The sequence below is a fragment of the Rhinopithecus bieti genome, unplaced genomic scaffold, assembly GCF_001698545.2.
Source record: "Rhinopithecus bieti isolate Rb0 unplaced genomic scaffold, ASM169854v2 scaffold_12640, whole genome shotgun sequence".
Classification (NCBI taxonomy): Eukaryota; Metazoa; Chordata; class Mammalia; order Primates; family Cercopithecidae; genus Rhinopithecus; species Rhinopithecus bieti.
Genome location: NW_016807406.1, coordinates 889,638 through 917,257, shown reverse-complemented (window position 1 = coordinate 917,257; position 27,620 = coordinate 889,638). Strand labels below are relative to the sequence as shown.

General features: G+C 35.4%; 1 protein-coding gene across 5 annotated transcripts in view; it reads left to right on the top strand.

The window, feature by feature from the left end:
• The window catches only part of CNTN4 (contactin 4), a 1,016,652-nt gene that overhangs the window by 168,729 nt on the left and 820,303 nt on the right, over nucleotides 1-27,620 (top strand). For 4 of the 5 annotated variants that reach the window (XM_017881655.1, XM_017881658.1, XM_017881661.1 and 1 more), the window contains exon 2: nucleotides 5,251-5,335. The exons of the other annotated variant lie outside the window; for it this stretch is intronic. The gene's annotated coding sequence lies outside the window, so the exon portion shown is untranslated. The remainder of the gene's footprint in view (nucleotides 1-5,250; nucleotides 5,336-27,620) is intronic. 5 annotated transcript variants of the gene reach the window in all.

The window sequence follows — 27,620 nt, the reverse complement described above, 5'->3', positions numbered from 1 at the left end:
CTAACAGTGTAAAAGCGTTCCTGTTTCTCCACATCCTCTCCAGCATTTCTTGTTTCCTGACTTTTAATGATCTCCAATCTAACTGGCGTGAGATGGTATCTCATTGTGGTTTTGATTTGCATTTCTCTAATGACCAGGGATGATGAGCGTTTTTTCGTATGTTTCTTGGCTGCATAAATGTCTTCTTTTGAGAAGTGTCTCTTCAGATCATTTGCCCACTTTTTGATGGGGTTGTTTTTTCTTGAAAATTTCTTTAAATTCCTTGTGGCTTCTGGGTATGAGCCCTTTGTCAGATGGATGGATTGCAAAAATTTTCTCCCATTCTGTAGGTTGCCTGTTCACTCTGATGATAGTTTCTTTTGCTGTGAGGAAGCTCTTTAATTTAATTAGATCCAATTTGTCAATCTTGGCTTTTGTTGCCCTTGCTTTCGGTGTTTTAGTCATGAAGTCTTTGCCCATGCCTATGTCCTAAATGATATTGCCTAGGTTTTCTTCTGTGGTTTTTATGGTTTTAGGGCTTAGGTTTAAGTCTTTAATTCAGCTTGAGTTAATTTTTGTATAAGGTGTAAAGAAGGGTTCCAGTTTCAGTTTTTTGCCTATGGCTAGCCAGTTTTCCCAACACCATTTATTAAATAGGGAATCCTTTCTCCATTGCTTGTTTTTGTCGGGTTAGTCAAGGATCAGATGGCTGTAGATGTGAGGCATTATTTCTGAGGACTCTGTCCTGTTCCATTTGTCTATATATCTGTTTTGGTACCAGTACCATGCTTTTTTGGTTACTGTAGCCTTGTTGTATAGTTTGAAGTCAGATAGCTTGATGCCTCCAGCCTTGTTCTATGGAAGTTGCAGTGAGCTGAGAATGCACCATTGCACTCCAGCCTGGTCAATAGAGTGAGAGTCCATCTCAAAATAAATAACTAAATAACTCAGGAAACAACAGATGCTGGAGAGAATGTGAAGAAATAGGAATGCTTTTACACTGTTGGTGGGAGTGTAAATTAGTTCAACCATTGTGGAAGACAGTGTGGCGATTTCTCAAGGATCTAGAACCAGAAACACCATTTGACCCAGCAATCCCATTACTGGATGTATACCCAAAGCATTATAAATCATTCTACTGTAAAGACACATGCACATGTATGTTTATTGCAGCACTGTTTGCAATAGCAAAAACTTGGAACCAACTCAGATGCCCATCGGTGATAGACTGGACTTTCTGATCTTTTGATTTTAGAAGTTTCATTGAAAATTAGCAGAGATTTTCTTATTTTTTTCTGTCTCAGTATGCATTTAGGAAATTACTTCCTAATAAGTAAGAAGTACGTCTAGATAGTTGTTGGATGAAACATTTTAGCATTAACTATTGCTTAAGAAAACAACTGGATAATGGTTTCCTACCTTTTTAATAATCTGATCCTGCTAGATGCACTGTGTTTTCTCATGTTTATGAACCTACCACACATAATATAATTGACTCTGAACTTCCTGAATTGCAAATCCTGTATTCAGTAATTTCATTCATGCAGCCTATTTCTCAATTTATTTCTGGGAACTCTAATCTTTTGCTTCACAGATACTTTGAACTGGCATCTTATGTCTTAGCCTGAGTTCCTAACCTTTTTATATTTTATTTTTTGTTATTTGTATTATTTATATATTGATTTCTTATTTCTCTCCCATTGAAATGTAAGATTTATCAGGGCAGAAAACTTTTCTATCTTGTCCACCAGTGTTTCTCAGGCACTTAGAGCACTGTGTGGCCTAGGGGGGATTGATTGTGTACTCTTACATTGTTCTTTTTCATTTATTATTTCATTTGTTTCTTACAACCTTATGAGTCATAAGTGCTATTCTGCAAGTAAGAAGAAAAAGACATACAGAGGTTAAACAATGTACCCAAAGCTATATTGCTCTAGTAATGGGTTATTTAGTGATTTTTTTTTTTTTTTTGATCTGTAAATTTCAGGCCATTTGTCTTCAGAACTCATGGTTTTAGCCACACCTCTCCACATATTCCCTTCTCCCCAGCATCTTTATGGCACCTGACTATACATCTGCTTTTGCTCATAAGCCTAGATTTTGGGTGGTCAGTCTGTGAACGTAAATAAGGAGTCTGCTAACCAATCAGCAAGGAGGAAGGGAGAAGTCAGTGGAAATCATCACTAATGTTGAAGATAATAAACATTTTGGACAATGCCTGACGTTTTATAAAGAGCTTTTCATAGGAATTCTTATTTAGTTATTCTCATGTTACAAGTTGGGAAAACTAATCTCAGAGTTGCAAATGTTAAGTGCCAAAGGCAACACAGCCAAAAGTCTATAGCTGGTGCATTAGTCCGTTTTCACATTGCTGATAAAGACATACCCAAGACTGGGTAATTTATAAAGAAAAAGAGGCTTAATGGACTCAACAGTTCCATGTGTCTGGAGAGGCCTGATAATCATGGTGGAAGGCAAAAGGCACATCTTACATGGCTGCAGGCAAGAGACAATGAGCGCCAAGCAAAAGGGGAATCCCTTGTAAAACCATCAGATCTCGTGAGATGTATTCACAATCACGAGAATAGTATGGGGCAAACCACCCCCATGATTCAATTTTCTCCCACCAAGTCCCTCCCACAACATGTGGGAATTACGGGAGCTACAATTCAAGATGAGATTTGGGCGGGGGACGCAGCCATACCCTATCAGCTGGTGAGTGAGCAGCAGACCTGGGGTTCATATCCTCGTATCTTTGCATTCCTTCCCATCCACTGCCTTGTGGGAAGAGCCGATAGTTGTCCCCTTCCCACTCTTCTTTGTTGTGTGTTTCCACTGTTGATGTGAATGTCATTCTTTGTTATTTTCAAGATTTTTTATAGTCACTGAGCTTTCCCATGATTTTCACAGGTCATTGGGATTTTGTATTGTTTTATGAAATATACACTGAAATAAGATCCTTGGCTCCAATACAGTTTTGTATAATTTAGAGAGCTTGTGGGCACCATTTTCTTTCCCAAGAATGGGGATAGCAGTTCTTTTACCTTCTACCACATAATGTAGCTGTAGGATGAAATCCTGTAGCTGAAGTTTCTCAACTCCAGCCCATTGATATTTTGGGCCAGGTGATTGTTTGTTGTAGGAGGCTGTCCTGCTCATTGTAGGAAGTTCAGCAGCTGTCATGGCCTCTACCCTGTAGCACCTACCCAGTTGTGATAACCAAAAATGTTTTCAGGCATTGTCATTTTTTTCCGGCTTCCTGGGGATGTAACATTGCTCATGGTTGAGAACCTCCGGATTAAATTAAGATAATAAATGTGAAAATATGTTGTACATTTTAAGACAGTTTTCAAATTCGAGGTGTTATTAGGATGAGCTTTAAGAACAATAAAAAACATCCTTGTGGCAGATGAGGTAAGCAGCAGAAGGGAAAACAGGGTATAGACATTAAGGATTAGAGTTGGCTGTCTCCCGTTATAGTCTTGTGAAAGCTCACTCATATGGATTTCTGCTATAAATTTCTTGCTTTTGCATTATTCCAAGCAAATATTTAATACAGTGTTACCTGCTAATAGAACTCCCCATTACAGATTTAAGTTTTCTCTTCTTTTATTTTTATTTTATTTATTTATTTTTTGAGATGGAGTCTCGCTCTCTGTCATCCAGGCTGGAGTGCAGTGGTGCGATCTCGGCTCACTGTAACCTCTGCCTCCCAGTTTCCAGTGATTCTCCTGCCTCAGCCTCCTAAGTAGTTGGGATTACAAGTGCCCGCCACCATGCTTGGCTAATTTTTTGCATTTTTAAAGTAGAGACGAGATTTCACCACGTTGGCCAGGCTGGTCTCAAATTCCTGATCTCAAGTGATCTGACTGCCTCAGCCTCCCAAAGTGCTAGGATTACAGGTGTGAGCCACTGCACCCAGAGTAAGTTTTCATTTCTTTATGAAATACTGTGCAGCATATTCACTACCATATGATGAATAATTAAAAACTAAATTACAATTGTCAAAATAAGTGAACACACCACATTTGGAGGTAGAAAAATTCCTAATTTTTTTCCCATGTAGTTTATTGCATACTATTCTTATTTGTGGTATTTGGTGTTACGTAGTTACTCAAAGTTGTTAGAGAATTTGTACTGTATTTGTTTTGTTGAACTGAAATCATAGAACCTACCAATTAAATTTAAAACAATTTCATACACATTGGTTTCTCTACTACAGAGTAAAATTCTCAAAGTCCCATGAGGTATCCTTGTCTTAATGGCATGGATATGTTACTGCATGTGCTCTTATTGTCCAGCCAGCTGGTATTCATATGTAAGATTTTATTAAATAACGCCTTATACATTATTTATGTGATAGGCTTTGGTGATGGGGGTTTGAGAAAGCTGTCTGGAAGAAGGAAGTGAGCATTCTCTATGTTAATAACTTTCTACTATTTTATTTTAATGTAACTTGCTACATTTGCCATCTGGGATAGAAGCTTCTGCATCAACCATTAACTATCAACACCAACTATTCCAGACTGCAGAATTTCAGTCTGAAACAGTTCTAAAATGCTATGGAATAGTGAAGGCCCACTTGGTTCACTGTGCTTTCCTCTAAGTGGAGTATTGCCCAGATGTGGAAGTTAGATGTTGAATTTTCAGACAGAACTGTCTACCTTGATAATGATTGGGTACCTTCCATTTGTACTACTTTTTATTATTGTCAGAACTGATCAAATAAATCTGCCTGAGTATCTGTGTGGGGGATGCATGTTGAAAGCGATTTTATTTTTGCCCAGTAAGTCCCCAAATGCTGTCGTCTTCCTTTTGCTTTCCCTCTCCCATCTTCAGTGCCTTTTTGCAACTTGCCTCACAGATCACATTGACTCTACTTATTACCCAGGCTTTTCTCCAGCTGGTAAAATGGATTTCTTTTTTTTTCCTCAGCCAGATTCAGAGTTTTCCCTTTTCTTATTCCGTGTATGTTTCCCTTCACTTTTAATGTGAATATTGCAAATATATTTCTAAACCCTTCTGCACAACACTTTCCATTTATGGAAAACTCACACTGTATAAAGTAATGAGAGGAGATATCTAGAATGTGTCTTCCATTGTCTGCTCTGTATCTCCAACTGGACCAGTTTTTCCAGATAATTTCTCCTTTCTGTCCAACTTTATCTGCATCTAGATTCAGAGAAGTAAAATCATTTCTTTCTTTCCCTCCCTCCCTCCCTCCCTCCCTCCCTTCCTTCCTTCCTTTTCAATATTCTTTCTCTACTGCAGACTTCGCTGACTGATGAAACACTGCCAGAGCCCACTTGGACTTCTTCGCAACTTTACTTAAGGGAATAAAAGCTCTCATGCTGAGGTAAGGCAAAAGCCCATGTAGGTTCTCACTAAAAGAAGAGTGGATTTTATGAGCTCAGGCCTGTCTTACAATCTCTCTGTGCCGTGTTCTTACATGTACCGTGATAATTAACCATCTGTCCTTTTCTGCCCAGTGGATTTTGAGGTTCACAAATGTGAGATACACAAAGATGTGAGATAAACTTGCAGTTCTATGTTTTTTTTGTTGTTGTTGTTCTACAAATATGCATCTTTCCTTCAGAATTGTTACTGATAACTATCCTATCAGACTCAAGATGACTTTAAATAACACTTTTTTTATACTATGCTTAGTTAGGGTTAGACTTGGCTGCAAGAAACAGAAAATTCATAAGAGCAGAAGCTTAAATGAGATACAGCTATATTTTTCTCTTTGAATTAAAACTTGAGATAGGCATTCCAAAGCTGCTGTAGTGTTCCATGATGTCAGGGATCCAGGATTTGTCAGGCATAGCTTTTGTCATAAGGAAAATGTGTTATAGTCACATTCCGAGCAGAATGTGAAAAGGTACAATTACTTCCTTGTAAGGAAACTTCCCAGTCGTTGTGGTACAACTGCACTGGTTAATCCTATGGATCAGTGCTTAGGCATATGGCCCTGTGTGGCTGCAAAAAAGACTGGAAGATACAGTCCTTTTCCTTGTGGCCATATGTCCAGCTAAAATTTATGTCTTATAAGAAGAGAAAAATTAGCAGTATTTTGCTCCCAAACATTAATTTTAATATGTCCTATATTTTAAAACACTGTTGCTGAGTAGACTGTGAACTACATGTGGGCAAGGACTGTGTATAATAAAAAATATTATGTTGTTAGCTCTTAACAGTGGCACAAAAATAATGAATAAATACTCACTGAAAATATACATGGAGAGATGGTATTTTTATCATGTGAAATATGACTCAAAATGAGACTGAGTTTTTTACATTTTACTACAAATGCACCCAACCATTATTTAGTCATTCAATAATCACTGAACATATTATATGCTGATTCGTTAAAGTGCCATTTTTCTTTTTTTAATTAAAAATCTTAAATTGATTATAATAGTTTTATATATTCTTGGAGTGCATATGATATTTTGGTATCTGTATACAATGTAGTAATGATCAAATTAGAGTAATCGGGATATCTATTACCTCAAACATTTATTTTTTCTTTGTGTTGGGAATACTGCAAATCTTCTCTTCTAGCTATTTTCAAATATACAATAAATTACTGTTAATTATAATTTCCCTATTGTAGAGTCAAATATTAGAACTTACTTCTTCTATCTGACTATATTTTTATGCCTTTAACTAGCTTATCTTCATCTGCCTCTGCTTTCCTTTCCAAGCCTCTGGTAACCATCATCCTACTCTCTACCTCCATGAAATCTACTTTTTTAGTTGCCATATATGAGTGAAAACATGTGTTGTCTTTTTGTGCCTGGCTTATTTCACTTAACATAATGACCTCCAGTTTCCTGTTGGAGCAAATGACAGAATTTCATTCTGCCTTATGGCCAAAAAATATTCCATTGTGTATATCTATACTACATTTTATCTATCCATTCATTTCTTAACAGACACTAAGATTAATTCCCTATCTTGGTTATTATGAATAGTGCTGCAGTAAACATGGCAGTGCGGATATCTGTTCCATATACTGATTTTCTTTCTTTTGGATATACACCTAGCAATGACATTGCTGGATCATATGGTAATTCTATTTGTAGTTTTTTGAGGAAACTCCTTACTTTTTTTCCATAGTGGCTGTGCTACTTTTACCTTCTCACAGTGTATAAGCTTTCCCCTTTCTCTGCATTCTTGCCAGTATGTGTTTTTTTGTCTTTTTGATAATAGCCATTCTAAGTGGGGTGAGGTTATTTCTCACTGTGTTTTTTACTTGCACTTTTCTTGATGGTTAGTGACGTTGAAAATTTTTTAATATACCCGTTGGCCATTTGTTTGTCTTCTTTTAAAAAATGTCTGTTAGGATCCTTTGCCTATTTTTTAATGACATTATTTGTTTTGTTTTGTTTTTGCTATTGAGTTGTTTGGGTTTCTCATGTATTCTGGTAATTAACCTCTTTTCATATAGAAAGTTTGCAAATATTACCTCCTGTTTTGTAGGTTGTCTCTTCACTTTGTTAATTGTTTGCAGTACGGAAGCTTAAAATGCTTAATGTAGCTTCATGCAATCCAATGTGTCTATTTTGGTTTTCGTTTTGTTGCCTGTGCTTTTGAGGCCTTACCTCAAAAATCTTTTTTGAGACCAATATTCTGTATCATTTCTTCTGGTGGTTTCATAGTTTCAGGTCTTACGTTTCAGTCTTTAATCCATTTTGAGTTAATTTTTTTATATGGTGAAAGATGAGAATCTAGTTTCTTTTTCCTGTATATAGATGTCCAGTTTTCCCAACACCATTTTTAAAATTGATTTTTTATTTCAGTAGGTTTTGGGGGAACAGGTGGTATTTTGTTACATGAATAAGTTCTTTAGTGTTGATTTCTGAGATTTTGGTGCCGCCATCACCCAGGCAGTGTACACCATATCCAATGTGTAATCTTTTATCCCTCACCCAGCTCGCACCCTTTCCCGTGAGTCCCCAAAGTCCATTGTATCCTTCTTATGCCTTTGCGCCCCCATAGCTTAGCTCTCACTTATGAGTGAAAATATACCATGTTTGGTTTTCCGTTTCTGAGTTACTTCACGTAGAATAATAGTCTCCAGTTCCATCCAGATTGCTGTGGATACCATTATTTCGTTCCTTTTTATGGTTGAGTAATATTCCATGGTGTATATAACACATTTTCTTTATCCACTCATTGATTGACAAGCATTTGGGCTGGTTCTGTAATTTTGCAATTGCACATTGTGTCAGCACCATTTTTAAATGAGACTACATGCTCTTGGAGCTTTTGCTAAAAATCAGTTGGCTATAAGTACATGGATTTATTTCTCAGTTCTCTGTTTTGTTCCATTGGTCCATGTGTCTGTTTTTATGCCAGTATCATGTTGTTTGTGTTACTATGACTTTGTAATATAATTTGAAATCACATAGTATGATGCCTCTGCCACCAGCTTTATTCTTTTTACTCAGAATTGCTTTAATTATTCAAGGTCTTTTGTGGTTTTATACAAATTTTGGGATTGTATTTTCCGTTTTTGTAAAGAATGCCATTGGTATTTTGATAAGCATTGCAATCAGTCTGTTGATTGCTTTGGGTAGTATAAATATTTTGGAAATGTTAATTCTTCTAATTCATAAACATGGGATATTTCGTTCATTTTTTATGTCCTTTTCCATTTTCCGTCATCAGTGTTTCTATGTATTGGGTGTGCCTGTGTATATATGTATAACTATATATATTTTTTTTTTTTTTTTTTTTTTTTTTTTTGGTGGAGATCCGTTCCATGTCTTTGAGATTAAATGTTTTCCTAGAATTTTTTTTTTATAGCTATTGTAAATAGGATTGCTTTCTTGATTTCTTTTTCAGGTTGATCCCTGCTAGTGTACTGACATGCTACTGATTTTTTGTATGTTGATTTTGTATTCTGCAACTTTATTGAATTTGTGTATCTGATTTAAGAGTTTTTTTGCGGAGTCTTTAGATTTCCTAAAATTAGAAAATCATGTATCTGAAAACAAGAATAATTTGACTTGCTTTTCAATTTGGATGCCCTTTCTTTCTTTCTCTTTCCTAAGAGCTCTGTCTGGGACTGCCAGTACTGTGTTGAATGGAAGTGGTGAATGTGGGCATCTTTGTCTTCTTCTAGATCTTACTGGAAATACTTTCAGTTTTACCCCATTCAGTATTATGTTAGCTGTGAGTTTGTCATATATGACCTTTATCATGTTGAGGAATGTTCCTTTTATACCAAATTTGTTGACAGTTTTCATCATGAGGGCTGTTGAATTTTATTTCATGCACAAGTGTTGTTTTTCTTATAGTGGCTTCTTTAAATATTTATCAAGGCATGTTTTGGATTTCTCCTTAAAAATGAGTCTCAGACTTAAGTTTCAAAACACCTATGGAAATAGTTCTCTTTATGACTAATTTTGCTCTTTAAGCCTACTTTTCTTCATTTATCAGAGAAGTTATCTTGCTCTGATAATTTTTTAACTCTTCCTAAAAATCAAATCTCCCCTCAACAGGATGGAGATTTGGTCCTGTTGGGGGATTTTTAAGTAAGGGCTGTTAGCTGTGATTGAGGTGCCTGTATATCTGAGACAAGGAGCCTTAATGAAGTAGGATCAAATTAATTAAAGGTTTCATTTTTTGAGCACTGCCATTGAAGAATTTATAATGGCTTCTATGCAAACCAATTCATTGGTAAGGAACAGCATTGCTATTTTGAGCATTTTAGAAATACCACAATATTGGAGTCTTCTCAGAAGGATCTCTGAAAAGTTCTGGGAAGGTGACAGTCAACAGCAGAATAGCAGCTGCCACCACAGTCAAGCAGTTGGTTTGCTTTGCTTGGAATTTTTAGACATCAAAGGAGTATGGCTTCTCCAATACTAAAACCAATGACAGAATTGCAAAATTATTTTATTGCTCTACAAATATGAGCAAACATTACTGTGATTCAATTTATTTTTATAGAATTTTACAGGGAATCAAATTAAGAATGAAAAGCATTTTTTGGCATAGATATGTCTTGTAAAGAAAGAAAGATGGTGCCAGGGGAATTTTCCTTTCAAATATGTAAAGAACTTCTAATGAGTGAACTTTGCCTGTGTCGGAAAGATAGCATTCACCTCCTTTCCTGGTTTGTGTGCCAACTTACGACTGTTGTGTGTAGAAATTTAGTGTCAGCCACTGAAAGAACCATTTCCTAAGGTGATACTGCTTTTTACTCAAGGAATAAGTAGGTTCCCTTTGAATTGACCTGTGTGTGTTTGGAAAACAAGCATAAATACCTCCTCTTCTCATAGGAAGAACACTATTTCAAAGAGCCATTTTCTTTCCTAACAAAGAAATTCATACTGCAGACAAATCAGCAATTTCCCAGCTGGTTTCTGAAATCCTGAAATGATGTATACAAATCAAAGCAGGAGAGATTCATTTGGAATGAAAGGAATATTTGAATTGCATCCCAATTTCTAATAGAATTTTGTTTCACAGTTCTACAGTATTATAAACATGTCATGTCTGTTATACATGACAATCATATCTCATCTGTGACTCATGAACTTTATAACAAAGTTACAATTTGAAAGCATAGAATTGCAGGATTGGATGGAACAATATCTTCTAAGCTGTTTCCTCTCCTTTTCCCATTTTTGGTTGACCTTGCTAATTCCCCTCTAAAATATTCTTCTACAACTACTTGAAAACACCCATTGCTTCTTAAAGTAACCTGTTGTCAGAGAATATTGGATTTTCTTATGTACATTGAAAAAATGACACTTTATTGGTTTTGATTCTACCACCAGGAGTCACAGGGAACTTTTCATCTTTTCATCTTTACATCATATGTATAACAGGCTTTTCATCTTATGTATAACAGTCCTTAAATATTTTTGTATTGTAATAATTTCCTATGGAACCTGTTGACTCTTACGCTAGAGTTATAGTGATGGAGGTAATGAGAAGTGATGATGTTCTGGATATATGGCAGCAGTAGATAGAAGGTGTAGTTCATAGGAATTGATCATGGAATGGATGTGGGCTGTGAGAAAGAGCAGTCAATGTTTTTGACCTGAACATGTTTTACTAACATATATTAAGAATTTACTGTCTGATCAATATACTTTTCTAGGCATTATAGCACAATTAAATGTGCATTTAAATAGTTGTTCAATGATACAGGTAGGACTATTCTGTAAGACTAAGAGAACATTAGCCAGGCCTCTTATGGTGAGGGAGGTGTTCCCTTTCCTTCCATTCTCATGCTTTGACTTGAGAGAGCAAACCTATATGTTATTATGGATCAGGATTGTAGATTTCATGCTCAGTTTTAAATCTAAAAATATGCTTTTCAATATCTAGTATTTACACGAGTATGACTTCTCAGGAATTAGAATGAGAGCCTGAAAAATTACCAGGGGCAACATTTTCAGTCCAGAGATGTTACACCCAGTTACTGCCACTAAATTTTAAGCTCTTTGGGAGCAGGAATTTGATTATTTTATTATATTAATAGTATCTGTTACATAATATTAACGCAGTAAATGCAGGGTATACTATTGTTAAACTATAGTCTCAGTTTCTGTAAGTGGATTTTTTAGATAGACTAAGTCCTAGTTAATGTGATGTATCTGTATTTCTGTCTCTCTATCTGTCTACCTGCCTACCTACCAATATATCATCTACTTATCTATCAATCAAGAGAAGAAAATAAAGAACCACTCTTGGAGAATCAAAGTTTTTATAACATGGTATGCAACTCCCTTACCTTCTTTATCAGCCACCTACATGCAAACAGCATTATGTCTGAAGTTAAAACATGTAAGATACATGAGAATTGAATCTTTGGTGCAATTCACTCTTGAACTCTTGTCTCTGGAATAAATAGCCTGGGGTAGTTTCTCCTCCTTTTTTTATATGTGGGGAGAAGAAATTAGGTGGCTGCTTATCTTGTGCTCAATAGGTTTCTCTGCCGATCCACAAAGTAGCAGGGAATTCTTAGTGCCACTATGTCAGATTCACCAAATAGGCATTTGTCTAAATGTCGCTGATTCCTTAGTTGCACTGCCTGTGAAAGAAATGGGCCTCCTTGAGAAATAAACCCAGACTGAATTTCAAATGTGGATGTGTCCCCAAAACTAGCAAAGTTTTCAGAGGTGTATCCTTCAAAGGAGAACAGAAATAAACTCTACATTAAAAGAATTAGTACTCAGAGGCCTTTGTTTAATCAATGGTTAGTTTGGTGGTGATTGCACAAATTCACTACATTAAGTTTAATCAGGGATGTTTCTGGTATCTGGGTGGCATGTTTACTGATTAATTCATTTATATTCTTGAAGTAAGGTATGTTCTCCTGGATGAATCTCCACAGTTTGGTAATTCCACAGTATGCATTTCAGCATCTCTAAATCACTGCTTTGTTCACTGCCCCACAGCCTAAGACATGCTGGGTGCTGGGTACTGATTAGTTTACCAGACTAAGAATGACAGACAGGAAATGGCACCATTTTAATCTCTCAGAAGAACATCAAAGGAATCATTTTGGTGGCTGTAAATACTTCAGGATTTTGATGTCACCTTTTCGAGTTGCTTTAAGAAATCACTTAGGAATGGTATGGGAGATCATGGTACAATGAGGTCCTGCAAAGAATCACACTTTTCTTTGTCAGGGTTCTGAAATTGATTAAGTATAACTATGTCTATGATGTAATAGATTATATTAAAACTATCATTTTGGAGAAAAGAGACCTGATGGATTATAGAGTTTACACCCTTATTTTTAAAAATTCATGAAATGAAACTCAGGAGTTAATTGACTATTGTAGATGGAAAGACAGTTTGTAGTAGAGCTTTGCATTCAGGACTATTAGTTCCCCCGCCCCATGACCTATCATAGCCAGTTTATTTATTTATTTACTTTAACTTTTATTTTAGGTTCAACAATACATATACAGGTTTGTTATATAGGTAAACTAGTGTCATGGGGGTTTGGTGTACAGATTGTCACCCAGGTACTAAGCCTAGTACCCGATAGCCAGTTTAAAGTGTGTACATTGGGGAAGGGGGTAGTAAGGTTGTTCCTAGACAGTTAGAGGCACAGAGAGTTAAAGGATATATATATGTATATATATATGGGATTGCCTTATATTAATACATCACTTGGCTTTAAGTGTGGGGATGGACAGGAGTACTTGTTAGGACCTGTGGAGCCCTACTTTGCTTCATTTTCAGAGAGATTTTGCAAATTGCCTAAAATATCTGTTAATATGCCCTGTGTCTACATGCTTACAGACATGATGACAAGGAGGGGGAACTATTGTTCATTGTGGTCATTTTCTAGCTGGAACCATGAGATTTGCTTAAGGAAGACTGAAGTCTAGTGTGACAGAAAATGGAGCTCAGGAAGACCCAGAATAAATTACATTCCTTTGGAGGGTGCTGGGAGGGGCAGGCCGTGACTTAGTTCCTTCTATTCCACTCATTTCTTACAGTTCAGCTGCCTCTTGATGTGCAGTTGTTTAGTATGCAAATCAACGATCATTACCTATATGAAGTGTTAGTTCACAGGTGTGTAGGCTGTGTTCAGTCGGTACCTGTTCCCTCCTGAAGTACTATCTCTGAAGTTGAAGTTCTCTGTTTTTCTTTGTATAAATCTGAATATTAATTAGATCACTTCTTATGAACTTAGGGACCTCTCTGCTTTTGGTGACAGTAGCAGGCAGAATATGGATGGTAGAAAAAGAAATGTCATGCTGTTTCTGTAAACTGTTTGGTGTCTGTATAATAAAACTCTTTAGAATTAACTGCCTCCAGAAACAGGGACAAATGTGATGTCCTTTCTCTGCCCCTTGAATTAAATAACAAAATGAACAGTAGGTCATTTTGTTATTGTTACTCCATAAAGATCATTTTGTTATTGTTACTAGGAGAGAGTGGAGTGTAATGGGAAGAATACATGTTTACAGCTGGGCTATAATCTTGAATCTTCTGAAAAGTAAGAATATGTTCTTGAATGAACTTCAAATTTTGTGAATGTGCTTATTATTTTAAATATAAGAACATGGATTCAATTTCTGTCTCCGTAGTAACCTGCTGTATTATCTTTCTCTAGCTATATAACCTCTCTTTGCCTCCATTTCTTCATTTGTTAAATAAGGATAATAATAGCACCTACATCATAGGTTTATTATAAAAAAATGAAATGGATTCACATTTTTAATGTTCTATGTAATTACTTGTCATTGTCATTTTAATAAGGAAAGTATCAGTTACATAAATAGCCAAGAAAACAGCCAATTGAGACTTTTCTTCCTAGATTACCTTGGTTATATCAGTGCTTCTGGGTGTGGTCACTGATGTTCTATAGCTGAACCAGCTGGTGGGGTCCCCAACTAAAGAATGTATCTTAATGGAGGCTAAGAATTATGAGGCAACTCTCTCTGACTTGAGAACCCTAACCTTATGTTGACATCTGAGATTTATTCATCATTAAACACCTTTTTGTAATACAGAATCATGCTATGTCATTACTTTCTATACCAGAATTTAAATGTTAATGACCAAGACATTATGCAATAAATACTAAAACGTTACTAAAATCATGTGTTGTGAAGAATATTTGGAAATGTGGTAACATGTTCACAAGATGTTAAGTAGAAAAAAACAGGTTAACAGGTTGTAAAACAGTACTTCAGTATGATTCTAAATTTGCAATCATTAAATAATTTTATAATCATGAAAAATGTTATTAAAATATAATACTGTGATAAATTCTAATGAGTACTTTCTTGATTTGGCTTTAACATTTCCCAAAATGAAAATTACAAGTTTTTTTCTAATTATAACAGTAATAAAGCTCACTACTGTAGCTATTACAAGCAAAATAGAAAATAGGTAAAGATGATTAGAATCATCCACAATTCCACTTTCTTAAAATGGCCTAAGATTTTAACAAAATTTATTCCAGATATTTATTTATGAATTTTTATGTGTACCATTTCTCTAATTTTCCTAAATGGAGTTTATAATATCTATCTGTTTTCACTCAATTATATATTGAACCATATATTGACCCTTATCATTGTCCTAAAGTTTCAAGTCATTGAATAGAGATACGACAATCACTTACTGATGGAGATGTGTGATTTAGTTGTCTTGCAATTTGTACATTAAAGTTACACTATGATAAATATCTTTGTGCATACCAATTTACCCTACCAAAAATATATGGAAATATTTCCAGTTGAATTTTAAAATACAAACCTCATTATTGTTTTAGCTTACTCTTATTTGATTATTGAGGTTGAGTATTTTTCCATAGGCATATTTGAGCCCCTCAACTTGACAACTGTATTGATAATTATTCACTGTGTGACTATTGTGATTATTGCAATTTGGTGATTACTTATGATTTCTCATTTATTAGATGGAGCATTGTAAGGGTATCAGAAACACTACGGAACCTTTTTTTTTTTTTTTTTTTAAACCACTCTCTTGCCCTGGGCATGAGGTGGTGATTGGACTCTCAGATATTGCTTTTGTAATATTGCATGGTCAAATCAAAGGAAACCACTGGGATTACAGTCCCATCAGTTATAAGAGGACTTAGATCTAAGAGGCTTAGATTGTGTCAGGGGATTGATGGAGCCCTATCAAAGTTCCCTGTCATGTCCTTTTGTATCTCCTTAATTAAGCTGTATTTTCCCAAAGCCCTGCATCTTGAGGTAGGCATGGGGATTATTTTCAAAAATATCAACATAGGATATAACTTTCTCTCTTAGATTAGCTAAACTTAGAAGAAAATTTTCTTTGTGGTCGAATGTTTCTGCCATATTCAAATCTAGAAGTCAGGTGGTGACCAGATTTTGTGATACCATCCAAAATGTTTTAGTACAAATCTTCCTTAAAAACTCAGTAAGTAGTTGTAAACTATGATACTTTTAAATTCTCTACAAGATTATTCAATGATCATTTTAAAATAGATGGTTTTTCTGTTGTGCTCTTAGTTTTCATTTTATAGGTGACCCCAAGTGTAACTTTCCAAAGACTCTCAGGATTCCCTTCAGTCCTATTCTGTGTACTATCTAGTCCTTGTCCCAGTGAAGTGATAAAAGGCCCAACTCAGCTTCTTTTGCAATGTGGGCAACAAACATCTCAATAAGATGTGTCTCTTCAAGTTGTTTTTCTTGCACTATTGATGTCTTATGAGGAGATATTTAACTTCACCTCTTGGTCTTAATTGTAGCAACTTCCAGGACTGATGAGCCAGTTGAATTAGTCTTTGGGATGGTCACGAAGTAGATGGGGACAGGATTTTCTTGGTTGGAAGTCCATTTCTTGAATATTCAGGTTTGTTTGTCCTAGAAATTTAATTGGCTGAGTCTGCCTAATAAAGGAAATCTTTGTGATGCCACTGTGAAGTTCTGCTTGCCAGTTTGCTGTTTTCCTCTTAATGCAGTACTAATACATGTTGAACCAAAAACAAAAAGCTGGGCTTATAGCATAACACACCTGGTTTTAAATTGTGGTACCACCATTTGTTATCCTGGTTAGTTAACAACTTTCTGAAAATAAAATAAGGATAATAATATCTGTCTTGATGTACCTTTTTTTCTTCTGAGACATATAAGAAAGAAGAATTTCTTTTTCTTTGCCTTCACTTAATAGAGGTTAGCATTATTTTATTTTATAGAAACATAGAAATAAACATCCTCTGGAGACTCATTTGAGAGAAAACAACCCATTTTGGATCTTAGGGAGGTAGATACACTTTTCTATTCTTTCTTCAGTCTACAGAAGTTCATGTCATACCCACATCTTCATCTAAAAATCAAGGAATCAGGCTGGACATGGTGACTCACACCTGTAATCCCACTACTTTGGGAGGCCGAGGCAGGGAGATCACTTGAGCTCAGGAGCTCAAGAGCAGCCTGGCCAAAATGGTGAAACTGTTTCTCTACTAAAAATAAAAAAATTAGCCAGGTGTGGTGGTGGGTGCCTGTAATCTCAGCTACTCGGGAGACTGAGGCAGGAGAATCACTTGAACCCAGGAGGCGGAGGTTACAGTGAACCAAGATTGCACCACTGCACTCCAGCCTAGATGACAGAGAGAGAATTCATTAAAAAACAAACGAACAAACAAACAAACAAAACAACCAGAAATTAGTCTAGACATTATTTGTTCATGAAATCTGTAATTGTTTCAGGATCTATGTTTGTTCTCTTTTCACCAAAACTAAAGAAACACTGTTACTTATTTGCTTTTTTTTTTCTCAGTCTGGCTACTTACTTTTCTCCCTCATAGATAAATGCTAACAACCAATGAATCACCATATTTCTCCTTTATTAAAGCTGTCTCCAATGGCATTCTCAGCAAGTTAAAATGTCAAGTATATGGGCCTTAAAAAAAAAAGGTTTGAAGAAATTTGAGGAGGGAGGAGGGAAGCCATGTGACCTGAGAAGCAGAAATTCTGCACATAAATACTACAGTTTACTGTCAAGCTTCCTATTAAAAATGTTAAATATTGCAGTATCCACAACCCATGTCCCTGTGATAAGTCTGGTTAATTCCTAGAACATAATGTTAGGAATTCAAGAATGGGGATTATATCCTATCTGAGTATTGATGATCCATCTTGATAATGTGTCAAAGGGCACAGGATGAGGAGTAGAAGGGTTTGGGAAGTGAGAATAAATTACTGCAAATCCAAACATCTAATTGGATAAACAACTCCAAGTGGATATAATTTCTTATTTACTCCATAGAAAGATTAGAATGTACATCCTAGGGAGACTAAGGTGAGAAGAAGAGAGATGCCTAAAAGTTTTATGTGACATCATCCACGTTGCCTGTTTATCAGAGTCACTATAATGTTTAGTGCCGTAAATGGTTTATTATGAAGATATCAGCTGAATACTTTCAGGTCAATTGAGCTGTGCGGTTGTCACAGTGAGCTCTCTTTTCATGTGGACTTTTGGATAAACCAGTGTTTACAGATTATGTTTTATAAATTATGTGACCAAATCCCAATACTACATGGAGAATATGTAATTTATGTCCTAATTGAATCATGTCCATTAGACATTATCATAACTACCTTTTTATCTGCACTACAGTTGTTATTTACTAAAACATAGTCACATGAAAGTTTTCTATAATAGTATTCTAAACTTTCTATTCTCTGACTCTTCTATTAGGAATCACTACTTCTTCTGAACTCCTTTAGCAATGAATTTCACAATTATATATTATTATATACATTTAAGTGTATGCAGTGAGTTCACAATTACATATTATTTCATGTTTATTTTTCTCATGAAAAAATTAAATCTTGGCCAGGCACAGTAACTCACACCTGTAATCCTAGGACTTTGGGAGGCCAAGGTGGGTGGATCATGAGGTCAGGCATTTGAGATCATCCTGGCCAACATGGTGAAATCCCGTCTCTACTAAAAATACAAAAATTAGCCGGGCATGGTGGTGCGTGCCTGTAATCCCAGCTACTCAGGAAGCTGAGGCAGGAGAATCACTTGAACCCAGGAGGCGTAGGTTGCAGTGAGCCAAGATTGTGCCCCGGCCCTCCAGCCTGGGTGATAGAGCCGGGCTCTTCCTCAAAAAAAAAAAAAAAAAATTAAATCTTGATTTGAAAGATTTGACATATCAAATGAGTATAAAATCATTGGTAATTCTAGCAACTGAAATTAATAATTTCAAAGATATTGCTTTTTGTATGTCTATAAACTTTTATATATTGAAAGCACATATATATGTAAATATGTTGAATTCATGTCATATATTTTTAACATTGTCTGCATTATGATTTTGAATGTCTTTTTGCTTAATTAATTAATTTGTTTTTATTGTTATTTTTTTGAGAGTCTCACTCTGCTGCCCAGACTGGAGTGCAGTAGCACCATCTTGGCTCACTGCAACCTCTGCCTCCCGGGTAAAAGTGATTTTCCTGCCTCAGCCTCCTGAGCAGATGGGATAACAGGTGCAAGCCACCACACCCAGCTATTGTTTTTGTATTTTTTAGCAGAGACAGGGTTTCACCACAGTGGCCAGGCTGGTCTCAAACTCCTGGCCTCAAGTGATCCACCTGCCTCTGCCTCCCAAAGTGCTGGGATTACAGGCGTGAGCCACTGCGGCAGGCTTCTTTGCTTAATTTGTGATCTTTTAAAAAATTTGTCATGATGGGTCAATTAAGTGATAAGTATTTAGAAAGTAAGACTCTTCTATTTTTTATGATCTCTGTGGCATAGTGCATTGTAAGTAGAAGTTCTCAATAAATAGCTTTTGTTGTAAACTAACACATTGGTTACTTTCTAAAGCCATTTTTTCATTTTAAATCCCTTTGGTATACTAATCTATACTATATCACTATACTTGTAGACGAAGGGATTCATCTGGACAACATGGTGAAACCCTGTCGCTACTAAAAATACAAGAATTAGCTGGGCATGGTGGTGTGTGCCTGTAATCCCAGCTACTCAGGAGACTAAGGCAAGAGAATCACTTGAACCTGGGAGGCAGAGGTTACAGTGAGCCAAGATTGCTCCACTGCACTCCAGTCTGGGTAAGCTACTGCACTCCAGCCAAGAGTTTGGTCTACAAGTATAGTGATATAGTATAGATTAATTCAGTTGCTTAAAAAAAATCCATATGCCACAGGATGGCTCAAGATATCCATCTATAGCTTACAAAAATTATTATACAAATAAATAGGCAACAAGATTGAGAAAAACTGGTATGTTTGGTAAAAATATGCCAAAAAAGCAAGAGAGGAGGAGGGAGATACGTGTTTTAGAACCCACACATTTTCACCACGTGAATTTTAAAGGCTATAAGAGTTCCTAAAATCTTAGCATCCTGAGTCATTTGAGAGTCTGATAAACATTTAAATACATAATTTAATTGTTTCTCTTTTCTTATTAGAGAAAGGTGGTGCAAACTTATTCTTGAAAGATTGTCACCCATATTAATAATCAAAATGCTTATTGAGTTGGTTTTTTAAATACTAAGAAAATGACTTTTGAAGTTAAAACACATGCAAACTGTTGCTTAGTTAAAAATATATATATATGGAGTGGAACAAAAGTTCCCACTCAACAGCTTATTGAAAAATACAAAAAGGAATGCAGTTTTCAGCAGGTTCTATTTGCCATAAAACATTTTCTTTTCTTATCATTGTTTTATTTTTTTCTTTCTTGCCTTCCCCTCTTGCCAACGTTCACAGCTGGGCATCTTTGTCCATCTTTCAGGGACTTTGTGATGCATATCCCTATGTGGAACACATGTATGCATAATTATTCAACTTTCCTTCCTGTCTCCATTGTTGGCAGAATTCTCATTCGAGTTAACATTAATATACTTTTTTGCTCTTCTCTTCCTCCTGGTTTGTCCTCTTGTCACTTGGAAAATATTGATTTCCCTCCATTGTAGGTGAGATGCACCTACATGGCTCATTTGTGCTTACTTCCTTCTTGTTTGGAGACTCAGCAAGTTCAGCACAATGCTATTTATTGAATTTGTCTGTCAATTTCTTCTTCCTTGCATGGCTGACTAATTCAGTGGAATCAGCTCAATACCAGAAGCACAGAGGATAATGGCTTAATTTTTTTTTCACAGAAAATTGTAAATCAAAAGTAGAGACTAAATTTGGGGACCAATCCCTTCAGAAGGTGGCAACTTATAAAGTGTGTGGAGGACTGTCTAGGTAAACCTGGCAACAGAGATGATTTTCTAATGGGGCACTTCTCAACTTTTTGTTAAATGTCTAAGAAATACACAGAAAGACATGAATTGGCAGCAGGATTGTGAAATAAAAATGAGAGGAGCCTCTAACATAGGCAAAAACTTTTTTCCAAACAGACAAACAAAAGTGTATAATCGATAAAGAAATGAAAAATTAGAATAACCTCATTTTCTTCGCAGTACAAAATACTAAAAAATCAACACAGTTGTTTTCATGAATGACTTAGTCTTTGGAATTGGCTTTGGACATGCATTCCTACTCTACACATCACATTGAACATCAACACATTAGCTGGCTACTGATAAGGTAGGAAAGTAAACTGACCTTTACCCTTTGCGAACTTGGTGCTACCTACTAGGATCTTACTGGCCTCTTTCCACCAAGATGAGCTCCTCTTGTGCTACAACACAGAAACTGCTAATCTCAGAATGTAACACGTTTCAGATACGTGGTATGGAGAAGCAGTCATGCTTAGTTGTTGAAAGAGAAGTATACAGTATGCACAAGTGTATACTTTTGTAAGTTTTTATGCTATTCAAAGAAGAACTTAAGATACTATTACAGCATAGTCATTAAGAGAAAAGATGTTAAATAGACAAGATGATTTTGAATTCCAAGACCCCCGTGCCTAACCCTGAAAAAGTTTTCTAACTTCTTTGTGCCTTAGTTTCCTCATTTGTAAAATGGGCATTAAATACTTCGTAATATTATTGTGAGGATTAAAAAAGTAAGAACTAAGTCCAGTGTTTGGTACCTGTAGTAAGCCCTAGATGGATGATTGCCACTACTGTTATTTATCCTAAATAAATTTAGTATTTTTCTTTAGTTATTATTATACCACCACTGTTGCTAAGTTAGGCTCAGAAGGAAATGACTCCCTGTTAGCTTTGAAGGTTGAGCTACAAGACCATGCCCATCAAGTTAAAATTAAGGTTTCAACCTGACAATTGAAGGTGTAAGCCTAGAGAGATTACCTTCCACATGAGCAAAATACCTGGCCTAAGTGGATTTGCTCACATTATCTAAGTAGAAACAAACTGAAACAAACAAAGTTAATAATCAAAACTAATAAAAACATCCAAATATAAAATTATTGATTCAGGCAATGATTAAGGATTAATAAATTTGATAATGAGGGGCTGGATAATTGTATAATGTCAAGGTGGAATCACACACGTAACTTTCTAATCAAAGGAAAAAAACACACATTGGAGGGATCCTACTATTTCCATCCTATTCCAGTAGTCAGTCAGTTGTTATATACCCTGTGATATAATGCAAGATATAATGAGCAACTTTCACAATGGAGTCTAGTCAAAAAAGTTTTACCAACATCAGATCATTAAGAGATATAGGAGACAGAAGAGCAAGGGAGATATCATCACATGGTTGCAATCAGACAAATAACACACGTGAGACATTCTGTGGAACAGCAGGCCTGGTCTCTTCAACAAGTCACTGTCTGGAAAAATGACTGAACTATATTAAGAATGACTGAAGAAACAGAATCAGATGCAATGATTGGTCTTGAATTAGATACTTATTTTGTCAAACCAGATGAAAAGGACATTTTTGACAGGATTGCCTGTTTTTGTAAGCTAAAATATGCATTGCAAAACATAAGCAGGACTTTTGTTAAAATATCTTTAGACAGAATTGTGGTATATATATATATATGATATATATGTGAGTATATCTACATGTATCTATATATATTCTGTCTAAAAATTCTCACAATTCTGTGTAAAGATATTTTAGACAGAATTAGGAGATATCTGTATCTTGCTCTAGATATAGCTAAATATATATTCCTTTATATATCTATAAATCTATATATCTATATATTTAGATATATCTAGCTCTAGATATAGATATAGATAGATAGATAGATAGATAGATAGATAGATAGATAGATAGCTCTAGATATAGATAGATATAGAACTAGGTATAGATATATAAAGGAATATATATATCTATATAGTATATTCATGACCTACAAGTATTCTTTTTTTATCAGATTTTCTTGAACATCAGATATATGTGTATACCTGACCATTCAACATATATTTATTTTTCTATTTTTAAATAGAGACAGGGTTTTCCCATGTTGCCCAGGCTGATCTCAAACTCCTAGGCTCAGGTGATTCACCTACCTCAGCCTCCCAAAGTGTTGGGATTACAGGCATGAGCCACTGCACCCAGTACCAACAGACATTTATGAGCATAGGTATAATCTAGTGCTCTTGAATGATTAAAAATATATTTTGATTGTTTGAAAGGTGATTATTATAAAAAACCACAAATCACTACTCCCTTTTTTGTTTCTTATTTTGTTTGTTTCTTCCTTTTGTACTCAAGTAACAAAAGTCTTAATTTAGCTCTGAGGATACAAATGAAGGGTAATGTTTCTTGCCCCTGGTCCCACAGTTAGTGACAGTTGAAACTGAAATGCAGACAGTCCAATTTCAGAAACCATGCTCCTAACCAATACATTGAAGGGTCTTTAGCTATTGGCCACCTATAAAATATGTGGTCATAACCGTAGAGAACACAGCAAAATACCACAATAAAAAAGAATAAGTGAAAATTCACTATTTTCATGGAAAACCCAACTTGTATTGCCTGCTTCCTTTGTCAGCTTTGAGAACTTCTGTATGTTTTGTACATAGAGCTCCAGCTCCTGAAAAAAATTGTTCTAAAAGCCTAAAAACACCAGTTAAATTAAGTTCCTGACAGAAACTGAAACATTATGAGAGTGACAAACATGGTTTTTGTTCAGATCATCTGGGGAATGCACGTCACACTGGCATCAACCTCCAGCAGAGCCTTGGGATGACAGAAGCAGCCATTCAGAGGAGGCACCTCCTTGCTCTGTTAGTGAAAAGTTGAGATTTGGATGGCATTTTTCACACTCTTGACAGTTTATAACACGCTGATGGGATGAAACAGAAAGGCTGCATACTAAAAGTTGGCTGTGACCTAACAAGCAAAGTTACATAAGTCATTTCTGGTCACATAAAAGATTTCACCGCCTCATTTCTAAAAGCTAATTATTACTAGCTTTTTGTGATTACCAGATACATCTCTTCCATTTTTGATACCTCCTACTCTCTTAACATGGACAGCATTGTTGAACTCAGGATCTGAAGTCAGACAGCATTGTCGTCTTTGAGCCTCAATCTGCTTGTCAATGAAGTAGGGATGATGACAGTTCTTTCCATATAGTGTGGTTGTGAGCATGATAAAATGCCTAGCACAGGGACTGTCTCTTAACTCCGAACCGCAACTCCTATGCTTGCTGGTCCCCATGGCCTATTTATTTTAAGCCCAAAGCATCTCTTGGAGCTCAGCACTGTAATGCCCTGAAGTGTTTTGTAATCTCTTCACTTCTGTCTACTGTACGTTGTGGTCTTACAGTGCTCCTGGCCACTGTCGAGTTATTCCTAAAGGAATACAGCAATTTCAGAGGCTCCTGAAGCTCGCTGTCATGCCTGGCAATGTCATTATATACCAACTGATATATTTTTACTTTTCCCAATTCTTGACAACCTTATATAGTAGTATTTCACATATCTGCTTGGAAAAAATATTTGGATACAGCTTTTGGTATTGTTAGGTGTTTTGGATTTTCTTCTTTTTGTTTATTGTAGTATAATTATGGGAATTACTTAATTTGTCGAATTGCATTATTTCTCTGCTCATCTAGCATCGTCTTGCTGTATGGAGATAAAGAGCAGTTAATTTTGAGTAATATATTAGAAGTTTGGTATTCCTGACTCTCATTTTTGGCGAACCACTCTACTGACTCACCTACTGATTTTTATGTGCTTTGAAATTTTAATAATCAAGTAATGTCTAACATTTCACATTTTCTCTAATAGCCACTCTTTTCTTCTTTTATTTTTGCATATAATCCTGCTCCATTTCTAAAATTGGCCTTTGAAATTTTCTTATTTTCCTACACATTGCAGTTTATTACTGTGTTGAAGCTGATAATGTTTATACTTTGTTTTCTAGAAAGCCATTGATATAAAATTTTATTTTATGGTTGATTTTCTTGTGAATGTGTGTTTTACACAATTTTCAGGTAATTGGTCTGGATTTTATGAGGCCAGTCAAATGTAGCAAACATTATAAAATTACTGAAAATGTATCAGTGATGACAAATATTTAATGATTTGTTTATTGCTGATTGGTTGTAGTTCCATTTTTCTCTAAGGCATCTTCCTTAAAATAAGAATATATAAAATGACCATTACAGTGTACAGTATGTATTTTTTCATTCTCTAGCAATGCACTTTTTTATTCTCTAGCAATGAGAGCAAGCACATAATATTGTGATCACTGTTAGCCAATCTGTGTTCTAACATGCTCTCCTTAGTTTTTTTCTACTATGTTGTTCATTTAGTATATGGCCCCATTCTTCTACTTTTTTTCTGTGTTGATGAATAGTTTGGATAATAATGACTGAACCAAGGTGTGCAAGTGATTTAAGCAAACAAAGCAAAACTGCTCCACTGTCTATTGAAATGTAGGCTTCATGGTATCTTGAATTGCATTCAAAAAGATAAAACTCTTCATCAGAATTAAAAACATACATTTACACAAAATCATGTACACAAGTTCATAGCAGCATTATTTGTAATAGCCCCAAAGTAGAAACAAATGTTCATTAACTGATAATTCGATTAAACAAAATCTCTCATAACCATAAATGGAATATTATTCAGGTATTAGAAGGAATGAAGTTCTAATACATGTGACAAGTTGGATGAACTTTGAAAATATGCTAAGTGAAAGAAGTCATATACAAAAGACTTGCAACGTTCTGTGCCTTCATATATATAAAATGTCCAGAATAAGCAAATCCACAGAAACAGAAAGTAGATTAGAGGTTCATAGGAGCCAGATGCAGAGGGGAATGGAGAGTTATTGCTTAATGGGTATGGAGTTTCTTTTGATGAAAATATTCTGGAGTGGTGGTGACTGCACAATTTTGTGAAATATACTAAAAACCATTGAATTGTGTGCTTTAAAAAGGTTAAATGGTAAATGTTACGTGAATTTTATCTCTGTAAAAACATTTTAAGAGAAGACATTATAGTAAACAGAGAGTACAAAGATCAGAAGCCAAAAGAAATTGGTGGAAACTATTTGATATTATGAAGAACATTGTAAGTCTCAATTTCAGGGGGAATTGACCATAATTGATAAAATATTGCATAAATAATATCAGGGATGCATTTGGATAAGAAACACATATTCCAGTCCTTTATAATGTTAACTTAGTATGTATTCCAATTTCCACAAATGCACTCCATCTCCTTCCAAGTATAGGCAAGTAGTCCTTGAAAGTTGGAATGGAAAGATGAAGCAGTATTTTCATAAATATGTCACTGAAACAGGCTCACAAAGCAGTACATGCCACGTAATGGGAGCTGGGGTATAGAAGAGAGACTAATCAATACTGCATAGCTAAACTGGAAGTAAAGAGGGATTTCATAAGAGAGATTCCCTTTAAACTTGTTTTGGAAGGATCCATAGGAGTTCTCCATACTGTAGATGATGAGGGAACAATATGAGTAGTAAGAACTTTCATATAACCTTTAACATCTTTCTTCTCTCCAGAAAGGGTTAGTCAATTTTGCATTGAGCACCATTGCCCATTCTCTAAATACATTTCAAACAGCTTACAATCCTTATTTTTTTGGTTTGGTATATAAGGTTTAGTTTTCCTCCAACTTCTGCATTTCTGTTCAAGGGAAGCCATTAAACCCTGTTTTTATTTCTAATCTATGAAAGCTAAAAAAGCATGTTTCCCTTTATGAATTTTTCATATGCTCATCTGATGCTTGTGTGCTCTCTGCCCCTTTGCCTGGCCTGAAATCTGCTTCTTACTTATCTAGTTCATCTCTTGCTATTTGCCAATGCAAATGTGGCCTAAAAACAGCTGAAACAGTAAGGGCATGTTAGCAGAGGGAAAAAGGAAAGGAAAAAGAGGCAAATAGAGTAAGTACCCAAAGAGGGAGAAAGAGCAGAGATCATAGATGGCTATATGAGGTTCAGGCAGAGGAATTAAAGAAAGTGAAGAAAAAGTTGGGAAGAAATTAGAATGATGCCTGTAGACTGGAAGCAGTGGAGGAAACAACATTAGAAATTGAGGCAAAAGTTAAGAATAGGAAATACTTTTATTTTTTAATTGTGCTGCAAGGATGCAAGACCAATTAAATTATTTACAAATGTGTTTTATTTTAGGCCAATCTATAGTATACATATCAAAACTTAACTTGCTCTGGTGTTCAAGGTGGCTTTATACTGTTTGGCTCTCCTGTATTTATTAGGCCATTAATCCTTTTAACTGGTCTGGAAGGAAATTTAGTTTTAAGTCAGTTACTTTTTTTTTAAATGAATCTTACTTATACCAAACTTCTCATGTTTGCTTGAATTTAATCAAATTTTTATATAAAGTATAATTTCAAGGAATTTATAATAGAGCATTAAGGTAAGAGTTGGTTATATAATCAAACTTTTGTAATTTTCTATTGTGGAGAAATTTATCTACTTATCTCCTTAGTTATTGAAATCAAATTCCTGCAATAGAGCTATTAAAATGGGCTAGCATCATCTTTGAGAATGTTTCTTTTTAAAGGTAATATAAATTATATCCAATAGGAGAAAATAGTTAACTTATTATGTGAGTGGACTAAGAGTCATTAAAAATATCTTGAAGAAGATTTCTAGTGATATGTAAAACATTTCTGATGTGGTAGCATACATATATATTATAGGACATTATTAATATTAAAGTGATCCAAAATATATACCACAGGGAGATGACTTGAAAAAAATGCATTGATGCTTCATCAGTTGTTATCTTAGGGGAGTGGGTAATAGGAT